Source organism: Zonotrichia leucophrys, chromosome 2, assembly GCF_028769735.1.
Source record: "Zonotrichia leucophrys gambelii isolate GWCS_2022_RI chromosome 2, RI_Zleu_2.0, whole genome shotgun sequence".
Lineage (NCBI taxonomy): Eukaryota > Metazoa > Chordata > Aves > Passeriformes > Passerellidae > Zonotrichia > Zonotrichia leucophrys.
In genome coordinates, this window is record NC_088171.1 from 146,595,772 (window position 1) to 146,608,661 (window position 12,890).

The 12,890-nt window shown below is 42.1% G+C and overlaps 1 long non-coding RNA gene across 1 annotated transcript; it reads left to right on the forward strand.

Annotated features, from left to right (window-relative positions):
- Positions 1 to 944: 944 nt before the first annotated feature.
- Positions 945 to 3,957, forward strand: LOC135443412 (uncharacterized). The gene is made up of 4 exons (XR_010439016.1): positions 945 to 1,233; positions 1,417 to 2,615; positions 3,009 to 3,196; positions 3,661 to 3,957. It is a non-coding gene; the product is annotated as an uncharacterized LOC135443412 (long non-coding RNA).
- The last annotated feature ends 8,933 nt before the right edge of the window (positions 3,958 to 12,890 follow it).

Sequence of the window (12,890 nt, forward strand, 5' to 3'; positions counted from 1 at the left end):
ATCTGTGAACTGTCCATTTTCAAATAACCTTTTTAATTGTGGATTATCACTTTCTGTTTTACTTTGGACAGATTAGGACCTGATATCTCCCTTTTACTTCAGATACAGATTAGAGACCTGCTATCTTTTTTTTTTTTTTTTGTAATCAAGTGTGGTTAGTATAACCTAAAGACATTTTTAATCACATTTATGTTCTATAAATTTAACACTGAGATTTCTCAGCATTCCTGGAAATCCAAATTACTCAGTTATAGTACCAGGATATATTTATTTGTATATATGTATGTGTATATGTAACAACTGCTCTATAAGTACAACAATACTGTTGGTATTTATCAAACTTCTTTAATAAAATTTGCTCACATATCTTTAAGCTTCAAACTGGCGTGAGTCAAAGTGATCTCTGTGCCCCTTCCTTTTGTCTGGAGAAAAGCTCTCAGAATTTGCTGTGCTGCCTCATCTCCCCCTGCATTTTAGATCACATTTTTGTGACCACGTTTATGTTCTATATATTTAACACTGAGATTTCTCAGCATTCCTGGAAATCCAAGTTACTCAGTTATAGGATCAGGATATGTTTGCATGTATATATGTATGTGTATATGTAACAACTGTTATAAAATTACAACAATATTGTTGGTATTTATCAAACTTGTTTAATGAAATTTTCTCACATATCTTTAGGCTTCAAACTGGTGTGAGTCAAAGTGATCTCCATGCCCCTTCCTTTTGTCGGGAGAAAAGCTCTCGGGTAGAATTGGTTGTGCTGCCTCATCCCCCCCTGCAAGGGAGAGGCTGAAGATGCTGAGGGGCTGCTGCTGGAGGCTCTGCTCAGTGGTACCCGGCCTTCCATCTGCTCCAGGTTGTTGCTAAGGAACGTCTGCTGCAAATAACAGCAGCACCTTCCCCCACCTGCTCCCACGCCGGCTCCGAAGGCTCTGCTCTCCCTCCTTGACTCCACAGGCCAGGAAGCACCAGATGCTGCAGGATTGTGTGGAAGTTTTTACTCTCACTTTCCCCTCCCCTCCCCAGTCACTCCTTAAATCCTGCAGAGCTGAAGCACCTGCTGCCAGCCCAAGGAAGCCTCCCAGCCTGCTCCCTGCCAGTCCTGCCAGTGCCAGTCCTTACAGAGCTTTCCCCTCAGGCTCCCTTCCTCTCCTTCTCTTCCACGGCGGGGTGAAGCACATCATGATTCAGACCCAAAAGCTTTGTGCATGGATTTGCAGAGGAAAGGTGAGAATTCATGCAGCAAGTTCCCTCCTCTCCACAAATCTACTCCCTTACAAGAGCTGTGACTTGGATCTCATAATTCATGTGTGCTTGGAGGGAAATGAAAAAGCATGTCTCTGACTATGCTCATACTTTAATGATTACTCTCTTTGAATTAATTATAGCCTTTTTGGTATTTTTTGAAAGGTCTGTGGCTGATGGTGTGAGATATGATTTTATAAGAACAGAAGAGCCGACCACTCATGTGATTTTGAAATGATATACAGTTGAGCAAATATTCTTTATCTCTACTGAAAGCTAAGAAAAAGTTCATAGGCAGAGCACCCTACTATGAATAATCTTCTTATTTCTAATGCCACCCAGCCATGCAGACTTAAAGATAAGTACAGATGAAGTAAGAGAGGCTGAAGTTATTAAATGTAATGGAAATGGACTTTAAATTTGGCGAATCAAAATTTTGGATTAACTTTTTCCTTTAATACGCTTAAATTGCCACCACGGCAGTTCCATTTTCCTCATCAAATTAGTTAAGTGGGAGATGAAGTGATGCAAGTTCCGATCTATCAAGGAATCACAGCCTCTGAGAAGAAACAACTGAAATATGGAAATGGCTGTTGCAAAGCCAGGCCTGGTGCCAGGGTGAAATGGAGACATTTATTCTTTAGAAATTCTTCTGAAAGGAGGTTTGTCCTTCCAGTGAAGCAGTGTTACCCACCATCATCTGACATTTCTTTCAGTTTCAGGTCCTCCAAGCCTGAAACTGATTCAGGCCTTTGGGCCATGCAAAAAGGGTCTTGGAACATCCAACAGCTGGGAGAGGAAGATGCTTGGAGGAAACATGTCAAAGATGTTATGTGAAACGTCCCACAGCTGCTGATGTTTAATGCAGCCCAATACATGATGGAATTGCTGTCCTAGAGGGAGTGGGAAGGCTGGAAAACTGCTTCGGAGGGTTTCTGGGAAACCTATGAACAACATGGAGTTTGTCTGCAAAGATGGTCTTGGGCGAGCCTGCCAGGTCTCTGTTTGCCCCCTGGCCAGGGCTGGGGGGCTGCAGCTCTCTCCTGGAGCTGGTGGTCTTTGTAACCAGGATTGTGTCCAGAGATTCATGGGCAGCACCACATGGAGTGAGGGGAAATGTGGGATATCCATGGCTGGGATGGAAAACTCCCTCCTGATCTCCCACCTGCCTGTGACACATGTGCTTGTGAAAATCCTTCTTCTTTGTTTTATACAGTTTTTGGTACCTCAGCAGAAACAAAAGAAAACAAACCACACAAACTATAGCCTGTTTCCAAGCAGGCATGAACTGATCACATGCAAATTGAAACACTTCAAAATCAAATCATCTCCATTAGAGACACTCCACTAGAGGAATCACAAAGGTTGTGCACTTTTTAATTTCATTCCCATTTAATTTCCTTTAACTTTCAGTAATATCTCAGTTAAAAACATCCCAAATTAATGTGAGAGTGCAAATTTAAATTATTATTGAAATCAGCAAAATTATGTGAAAGCTTTGGCCTTACATGAAAATGCTTCTCTATTTAGAATCAATTTGGTCTCATCTGTGCTATCCAGAGTTATGATTCCATGAAAAATAAAGTGTGTGAATAGCTTGCCTCTGGTTACTATCCCCATGAGTCAGATGTCCTCATCTTTAAGCAGGTTTGGGGGCTATAAGAACTGTGGTTCTTCCCTTAATTGAATCAATGGGAGTTCTGCTAGTAATTTCAGTGGGAAATGGTTTTTCCTAATGAAATGTTTCATATTTTTAGGGCCTCTCCATGTCTGCATGAGGGTTCTTGTCATCTTGGGAATAGGTTGAGCCCAGCTTTAGACTGGGCAGGAGTAACAAGCCACCTCTGTAAGCATATCCCTCAAGAAAGTTGGTGCTGTGTAGAGCATCTCAGTTTAGCTACTAAAAAAAAGAGAAACAACCCAAAGGGAAGCATTTCTGCCAAAGGTATGTCATAGGGACACCCCACCTGTCCCCAAATGGCTGAGACATTGATCCAGGGCTCTGGAGAATACTGTAAAGGGATCTCCAAGCAGGTTTGTGTGGGTCATTTTTGCATCCAAAGCAAGACAGCATTCATGGTGCTGAGCCAAAGCAATTTTGCTTTCTTGGCCTCTGCCCTGTGCCATGAGGGTGCATTGCAGTCAGAGCAGCTTTCAAAACTCTGTCCTTCACCCTGTTGCTTTGGGAAAATCTGTGCTTTCTTAGTCACTGGGGAGATAATTTCCTGTTTTGCTTATTATAGCTCCTGTTATTTGATGGTATCAGAGTATGGGGGATTGACGTGTTTGAGTTGGTTATATTTTTTTTCTTGAATTCCACTTTTTTTTTTTTTCTTTGGGATGCATTGATTATTGATATGTGATAAAGACTTCTCTATTTACTCATTTTTTCATCAATTAAATTTTCAGGTGCCCAGAGATATTTATGTCCAAGGAAAAAAGAGAATCCCAACTACAATCACACGGAAATGTGAAACTTGTGGCTAAAATATCAGTATAGGTGGATGGTGAGGGTTATTTAAGTGCTCCAGCTCACACCCCACAACAAACCGGGGCTCTGGCTTTTGTTTCTAGTTGCTCTGATCCCTCTTGCTCTGTTGCAGAGATACAAAACCAAATAATTTTGTGTTAAGGCTGCCAGTTCCTTATTTCCTATCCCTAACTAAATCTCCCTAATATTCATGGTAAGGAACTGATTATAGGGTGTGCTGTTGGCTGGTGGTTTTTTCCCCCTTTTTACCATCTGTCTGCTGTGATTTCATCTGAAATCCCTGGCTTCACCAGCTAAAATGTTCTCAGCAATGCATTTTTTTTCCTCTTCTAATTATCCTTTTAATTTTCTTCTGCTCAACTCCCACACCTCCTCCCCCTTACCAGATTGTTTATATTTTTCCAAAGAGCTTCTGAGAATTGCTTATCCTGCTCTTTTCACCCTTTACCTTCTCCTTATTCCAGAAATTACTCTCTGGTACCCTCCCTTGCTGTGATCTTGCAGGAGTGAATGTGGATCACAACCTTCACAACAGTTTCTGACAAATTGCCCCATGCAGAAGAGATCTGTGATATTAAGAGTGTTTTCCTGTTACTCAGACTTCTCTGTTCTGCATTAGCAAGTGGGACAGATTCCAGTGAATATGAAGAGATTTGGTACAAACCAATAGTACTTTATTTGTGGAGAGAGATATTTCATCCAATGACATCACCAAGCTGCACAAGAAGCTGCTGACTGAGAATTGACTCAAAACATGGCTGTAAAGTAATATTTGAGTGTCTGGAAATATGCAGCCTGGAAAGAAATCATGGGGCTGGTCCTAGGAACAGTATAGGTATGGAAGATTTATAAATGAATCTGTCTTCTTCCCGGCCTGGGGGCTTGATCTGGGCACAGATGCAGCCAACTAGCACAAGGAGTAAGTGAGACTGAGGTGTCTGCCTCTGAAATCTCATTCCCATGACTTGTTTTTAGGTGACATTCAAGACTGGTGACATCTGAACTCTCCTGCCTCTTCAAATTTCCTCATCCCCAGCAGAGCCCTCTCTGAGCCCCTGCCTCTTGTCTGAATCTACTCAGAGAACAGGAAGGAGGCAGCACAAGGCTGGTGTCTCCTGAGGAGCTCCATGCAGTTTTTAGATATTCCCTAACATGCAGTGACAGAACTGGGTTCCCAAAGAAGCTGTTGCTGGTGGTTTTATGTAATAGCCAACTCCATAAACACATTTGTAGATATCTATAAAAAGCCTTTGCTGTGTGTCTGCACATGAACTGCTGTGCACTTCATGCAACATACATAGAACACAGTACATGTGAGGCATTCATAACAAATACACTGCCAGTTGTACAAAAATAACCATATTAATATAATATAATTATGTGTTTTATATAATACGCTTGTGGTTTAACCCCAGTAGGCAACTATGTAGCACACAACCACTCACTCCAGGCCTCCCCTGCTCCCTGTGGGATGGGAAAGAGAAACAGAAAAGTGAGAAAAGTCGTGGGTTTAGATAAGGACACATTAATAAGTAAAGCAAAAGCCATGCACACAAGCAGAGCAGAACAAGGAATTCATTCACCACTTCCCAAGTTCAGCAGTGTCCAGGGAAGCAGCTCTCCATCACTCATAGCAGACACAAACACCATCACTCCAAATTGTTCAAGTTCATGGAGTCCAACCATTAACCCATCACTGCCAAGTCCATCAGTGAACCTTGTCCCCAGGTACCATGTGTACAGTGGTTCCACCACTCCCCTGGGCCTCTCAGAAACAATGACAAGGGTCTTGGCAATGGCATCACCCAACTTGCAACACTCTAATTTGTATGTCCTGTGATCCCATGGACTTGAAGGTGTTCAGTTGGTTTAAATGCTTCCTACCCACATCTTCTTCTGCAGAGGTCAGTGTGCCTTCCCACAAAATTGGTGGTGGGCTCAGGGGTCTTGGAGGCCAAAGAACCTTTGGAGTGAACTTGGTAGAGTAGAAATGAAACTTTGCTTTTCAAGTCCATCCACCTCACATCCAAATATTTCATTCTAGCAAACACCCAAACTATTGCAGTTCAGAGATATTTCATGGAAGCACAGAATCATTAAGGTTGGAAAAAACCTCTAAGATCATTGAGCCTAATCATCAACCTGGCACCACCACCATGTTCATCACTACATCACATCCTCACAGGCCAGACCTCCACATCCAGGGGTGGAGACTCCATTGCATCCAGGACAGCTTGTACCAGTCCTCTTTCCATGATTTTCTTTTTTTCCTAATATCTAAGCTAAAACTTGTGGGGGAAAAAGCCTGGGAAAACTTGCAGCCATTTCCTCTCATCCTGTCACTTGTTACCTGGGAAAAGAGACTGACACCCATATCACCACAACCTCCTTTCAGGCTTGACACTGAATTATGTCCATCTAAGCTGCTGTGGTGAATCTCAAAAAGATAGTCCAGAGCTTTTCACTCTTCCTCAGGTTGGTGTCCTCACCTGTATTCACTTTCCCTTGAGGCACTATGGTTTCTTGATAGCTGAGCTGTCCCTGTGATTCAGTGTCTTCAGTGTCTTTATTTTTTTTTTTTTTGAACAGTAAGTTTTACCGTTTGGAAAACAGAAAGGACATAACTTTTTCAGACAGTTTTCTTTCATCAAAAACAAAACAAATCAATAGAAGTAGACCAGCTCTCATTGGTGATATTTTCACTGTCCATTATGTTCAAGCTCAGGGACATTCTTGGAGGTTAAATCCACTCCTGTGAAAATGGAGCAGTGAAGCAGAGATCTTGTTCTTGGTCAGCCAGTTGGAGACAAGAGGCCACAGGAATTTTTGCAGCTGGCAGGGGACAGATTGGCTTGAGCGGAAGAGTGGAGGACAAGAAGGAAGCCCCCTTACCTGGACTTCTTATATGAAAAAAGAAATGCAGCTGAGGGGAAGAGATAGGCAAGATACAAGACACCAGCTCACGGTGATGCAGTTTTTATTATAGTGCAGCTACTGACCCTGAATCCTCCTGCCAGCCAGGGATGCTGCAGTATTGGCTGTGCAGTCAGGTTTGCAGCACAGCAAGGGCCCTGACTGCACAGCTGATCAAACGAGCCATCAATCTAGTGACTCACTTTGTGTACTTAAACCTCCTGCTCCAAGTCAGGTTATAATTCATACAGCTGAACACATCCCAGAGCCACTGCCTTAAACTTAAGGCAAGAGAGGCTAAAGGAGGTAAAACAGCTAAAATCTTAAATTGACAGTTACTAATAATAAACATGAGGACTCCTTCTCCTGACCTCCTCCAAATGGCATCTCATAAAATCATAGAAATGAGGTTTTTCACCTCATTGGGGATTACCTTTATAGCAATGCAAGGAGGAACATTAGAAGATTACTGGAGTAGGAAATTGCTGACCATGCAGAGAGTGGGCAATGAACATGGCTTTAAAAGGGACAGGACTAGCCAGGTGTGAAAGAGAGGCATTGTTTCCTTGTGTGACTCTGCACCAACTAAAGGCACTGGGGCTGGCTGGATCCGAGCTGGATCTCAATTTGTTTGCCTACAAACAGATTTCTAGTGCCACGTGAGATGGCTTGAGGTGTCTGAACAAGCAAGTCTGAAGTGAGACAGTACTTCACAGACTGGCGGTCTTCAAGACCAGATGCTAAAAGCCAGATTGTGAGACTCTAGGAGATGTGAAATGGCACTGTCATGATCACAGTGCACATCTACAGCACACATCACTCAAGTTAGTTCAGGTGACTCCTTGCCCTTTCATAGTCTGTGGCTGGCAGAGGGGAAACCTTTGATGCAGCACTACCCTTGTACACAGAGCATCTGCTGGTGCATTAGTTTAGGCAAATTTCATTTAATGGAGTAGGGAAGGAAATTACAGTAGTGTTGCAATTTAGATTCTGAAGTGTGATGCAGGTCTGGGGCACATACTTTGCATGTAAGTCATTGCAGGGTTTCTGTGCTCACCTCCTGTGCACAAAATGGGCATAACTGCATTTTCCCTATTTTATAAAAGTGACCTGAAGTACGATGTGTTAATCAGGAGGAGAAGCTCTGACACCCAAATAGAAGGCATTGCCATAGACGTGGAACTGATGTGCAGTAATAGCTGTTTTTTATCAGGTCAGCTGTGTTAGGGTCTTAAATGGAAACCAGTTATTATGAATAACACTATAACTAGTATTCAGACAGCTCCCTAATGTTGCATTCAGTAGGAACAAGAAAATAATGGCTTTCTGGGAAGAGCTTTTTACTTCCTTAAAAGACAAAAGGCCTAAATGTTTTCTCCAGATATTCTTGTTTTCAAAGTTGCAAATCTTGTTGTGGTGAAGCTGATGTGCTAAAGCACCTTAAAAAGTATGAGAGGGGTATGCCAAGGCCTCTGCAAAGGTAGCATAAGTTACTTGTTAGCAGCTCTTTAGGCACCCATGTGCAGATTGGGCTAGTGGAAGAATGTGAAAAAATGTGGTCTTTATGTCCCACATATATAAGGGAACAATTAGATATCAAGATGATGCTTTTAATTGCTGTACTTAGCTAGATTTTGAGTCAAATTGGAGTAGTTTATCTGCTGACATAATTGCAATGAGCGAGACAGAGCTGAAGTGTCAGTATAAGTGAGACCCCATAAAATGGTCCTAACTGCTGCCCCGGGAATATGTACCTTTGTGTCTTTCTAAAGCTAAAGCTGCTGTTGAAGCTGATGCAGCAGATGTTTATAATTGGAACAATGTTCAAAATTTTGCTCAGTACTTGGGGACTTCTCCTCTGACATAGCATAGTCCAGGGATATTCAGGGATGTCTTTGTTACTTCCTCAGAAGTTTCCTTTCCTCAAAGGATTCCTCTCTGATAAAGAGAAGTATTAGAACTGGGTCAGTCCTTAAGATCCCATGCCTTAGAATCATTTGGAATAACAGAATCATTTGGTTGGAAAAGCCCCCTAAAACCCAACCATCAGCACAGCACTGCCAAGCCCACCACTAAACCATGTCCCTCAGTGACACATCTTCACATCTTTTAGACATCCCCAGGGATGGAGACTCCACCACTGCTATGGGCAGCCTCTTCCAATGCTTGACAACCCTTTCAGTGAAGAAAATTTCTTAGTATCCAATAAAAACATTTTGATACTGTTTCCTCTTGCTTTTGGAACATGAAGGATTGTTTTGAACATCTTTGTTTTGGTTCCCTGTCCAGTCGCAGCCTTTCCTTGTGTTCCATGAGGACAGGAGACCATTAGGAACAGGAGCTGGTAGACTGCACTGCACATAGGGCTTCTCCCTTGTCTGGCCAGAGGCCCTGCTGCTGTGCACCACCCCAAAACTCCCTGTGTGCCCTCACTGGAACCCTTTCCAGCTGTGCTGTAACATCTGCTGCCTGTAATACTATGGTACCACAGGAAAAATGCATAAACACAAAGGAAAGTGAGAAAAAGCTATTTGCTCCCTTCGGAATTTTATTCAAGGGAAAACAAGGCTAAGATTTTGGTGGCTCACCTCACATCATATTTTGCTCCCACACAAGAAAAGTGTAATATATCAGGAGTGCATGTCTATTTAAAGTGTTGGCAGCTATTGCTTCCAAAATAAAGTTGGCTTTTAAGTATTGGGGGTCACATCATTATGTCAACATCAGATTGACAACTGCCATGAAATATTGAAACCTGGCAAAAAAAGAGAACCTATCAAAATTCTCTCAATAAAATCAGTAGAGAAAAAAAATGAATGTCAGTAAAGGCTTTAAGATTGTTTCAGAGAAAAACATATTTTTTTTTCCTCTTATCTGTTCTTAATTCCTAAACTCACTTCATATTTTAGTATGTAATTTGGACTTATTGGCTTTTTAATAGTTTGTACAATAGATTCAGCACAAACAAGTTATTTAGTGCTCCATTGTAAAGACAGGTGGGAATCCAAAATTGCTTTAAGAACATAATTTCCTGATATGGAGAAGCATTTCTAATGTGCTATCTGTATTTATTGTGCTTTTATATTACAAAGTTTTATTAAGAACAAAGTTGGGAAAATGAAAAACAAAATGCAAATTTTCCCCCTGGTTTTGTTTTTGATGTTTGATTCTCTAGGCCAGAATCTTCTTTCTTGTTTCTGTAAGTAGATCAGCAGAACTGAGTGGAGAAGCACAGGTGTAAAGCCAGTGCAAATATTTTCTGTGTTAAGCTGTGTGGTGATCCTGTCTCTCACCTCCTTGTCTTATGAAAACACAAGATTTTGATGTAAAATCTAAAAGCTGTTCAGCAATAATTGTATTTTGCTTTTGCATCAAGTTTTCCTTAAGGTTCTTTCTGTTACAGCCTCCATTTCCTGACAGGAGAGATCTCATAGGGAGACCAAGGGATTTTTTCAGACCTGCTTAGAGGAACTGAGAGCAAAATTTCTATGGAAGGTGCACTACTCATTTGTCCCTTGTTATTAGGAATTGCAGATCATTTCTGGAAGGGTTTTTTACTCCCAAATTTGAGTTCCAAGGAGGCCTTTTCTCATCAGATTGGAAAAGGGCAAATATTCTATGGCTGTCAAAATTAGGCAGCAGTATTCCTAGAATGCTTTAAGGATGCAATTCAGAATTCAAGCCAGGTGAAATATGGAAGTTTGTTGTCTCTGCTAAAATACTGGCTGGCACACTGGCACAGAGAGAGAGAGAGAGAGAGAGTTGGCACACTGCAGATTGTGTATGTGGGGCTGAATTCCCTTCTCCAAAACACAACCAAATTGCTTCTTGGTTCACACTGCTCCCTGGACCAGCCTGACCATTTTCTGTGAAAATGGAGAATATGGGAAAAATGGAGAATGCAGGAAAATAGAAATTTATATTTCAAACAACACTGGGGCTCCAGTCCTGTGCTGTTCTGGTCCTGTTTATTTCATTAATCAAGATGTAGCCAAAGAGACAGATTGGGAATTAAAAACACAGACAGGGATCAGATGATTCCAATTTCATCTACCAAAATGCCAAAAAGCCTACTGAGCACTGACCAGGCACCTTGTGCATAAATCAGCAGTGAAAAACTACGAACCATTTTCAGCTAGTGGAGAATTTTTCCTTTCACTCCCAGGAAAAGACTCTTTTAGATGATGTGGGTGTATTGGGTAAAAAAGAAAAATTCAGTGCTTGTGTGTAGTCTGAAACCCCTCCATCATGAGGAACACTGAAGCATATAAGAACAGGGTGATGCAAGACCTAGAGCAAACATAGATGCTCTGGTCTAGCTATGCTGCAGTAATCTGGATCTCAGATCAAAGCCAGACCTGCTGTAAATTCTTGGAGCTACCACCACTCTGTTACTCACACAGCAAAATAGAAAATGAAAGAAGATAAGAAGAATGAAATTGTAGAACCACAAAATGGTTGGAGTTGGAAAGGACCTAACAGATCATTGTGTTCCAACCCCCTTCCATGAGCAGTGACACCTTCCTCTAGAATGGGTTGTTCAGAGCCTCATTCAGCCTGACCTTGGAAACCTGCAGGAATGGGAAATCCACAAACAGAGGGATACAATAATTTATTCAGGGTCTAGTGCAAAGTCACTAGCAGAGTAGAAAAAATAATTCTGATGTCCTGTTTCCAGATGACCAGGTTGCTAGCTGACTTTATTCACAGCATGCTGTTAGAGGCAAATCAAATCTCAGTGGGGAAACAAAAGCCTCTGAAAGCACCATTTTTTATTCCTTGTCGAGGCAGGGGCCAAGCTACTACAACTTGGAAAGAAAAAGCTTAAAATAATCCCCAAATAATGTTTTTCAGAAATCCTCATACTTCCACCTGTGGCACATAAAGATTACAGATGTGTCTCCTGGAGAAACTGAAATTTGGCTTATAGTTAACCAATCAGTCTGCTGCAGTTCTGCTGCAGGTCAGTTTTACTCTTTTTATTTTTTGTTCCTACATTGTGCTGGCTTACATCTAAGTTGAAGCAACTCTTTTGGATAGTCTAAGAAATATGTGGTTGTTTTTCTCTAAGCCTGATTTCACCTGGCTGTGTAACTGTGGATTTCCTGGGCATGTGCTGTCTTGGTTTTCAAAAAGCATTGTCTCATGCTGACAATGAAGCCATCTCAGAAGGTGAGCTCTCAGACAGCCTCAGGTGGGATCTTCTTGAGTCCTCTTGTATACAGACTTAAAAAATCTTTTCAAACTCAATCTGCTTTCCTGTCAGTTGCAGCACTCCCCCTTACCCCCAGTTCCCAACCTCAGTGTCCTAATTTCCTCCCTGACTGATTGCAGGAGTCTTTTCTCCTTCTGCTGCTGTTGTTGCTGTCATTGTTACCCTTGTTATTTAGGGAAGTGTTCTGCATCTCTGTTAAGCATCCTGAAGCCAAAGTAAAATGTGTTAGGAAGTCACAAGGATGGGGAGGGATTCAGTGGGGACATCTGCTGACAACCCTGTTAGGCCAGCAGCCCATGGCATTGACAGCCTGATAGCCCCAAGACATAAAAAGCTGCAATACTGGAGAGCTGACAACTTCTGCCGCCAGGAATCTGAGGATCACTTGTCACAGCAAATGCAGGCACAGCTCCTGAGCAGTCAGGGTGAAAGCTGAGCCTGGCGGGCTCTGGGTGCCTTCACCTGTTTCTATTGAAGATGCAAATTGAAAGGGATCAGACTGCAGAAGGGCTGGTCTGGTTTTTCTCTTCTCAGCCCACATCTGTGTCCAGCACCGAACTCCCCTTTGCAAGAAAGACATTGCAAAGTGCAGGAGATCAGCAAAACCCCACAGAGATGGCTGAAACACCTGCCTGGTGAGCAGAGGGCCCAGAGAAGCTGTGAAATCTCACCTTGGTCAGTTAAAAAACCGAACGGATGAGGTGCTGAGCAGCCTGATTTCAGCTGGCCTTTCTTTGAGAAAGGCAGTGGAACAGATGGCCTTTAGAGTTCATTTCCAGCCTTGACTATCTGGTGATTCTGTCCACCATGAGGAATTGTTATTCCAGAGTACTACTAAAAACTCTGGACACTGATGTGATTTACGTCTTTGGACAAAGTTAAAAAAGAAAAAAAAAGGACCAGGAAAGATTTAATGGTTAAAGCTACTGATCAGTTCATGGAAACCATTAACAAACAAGTGTACTGTGCATAACAAAGGGGAACAAAATTTGTTAAGTGTAAGCAAAAATACAATATAAT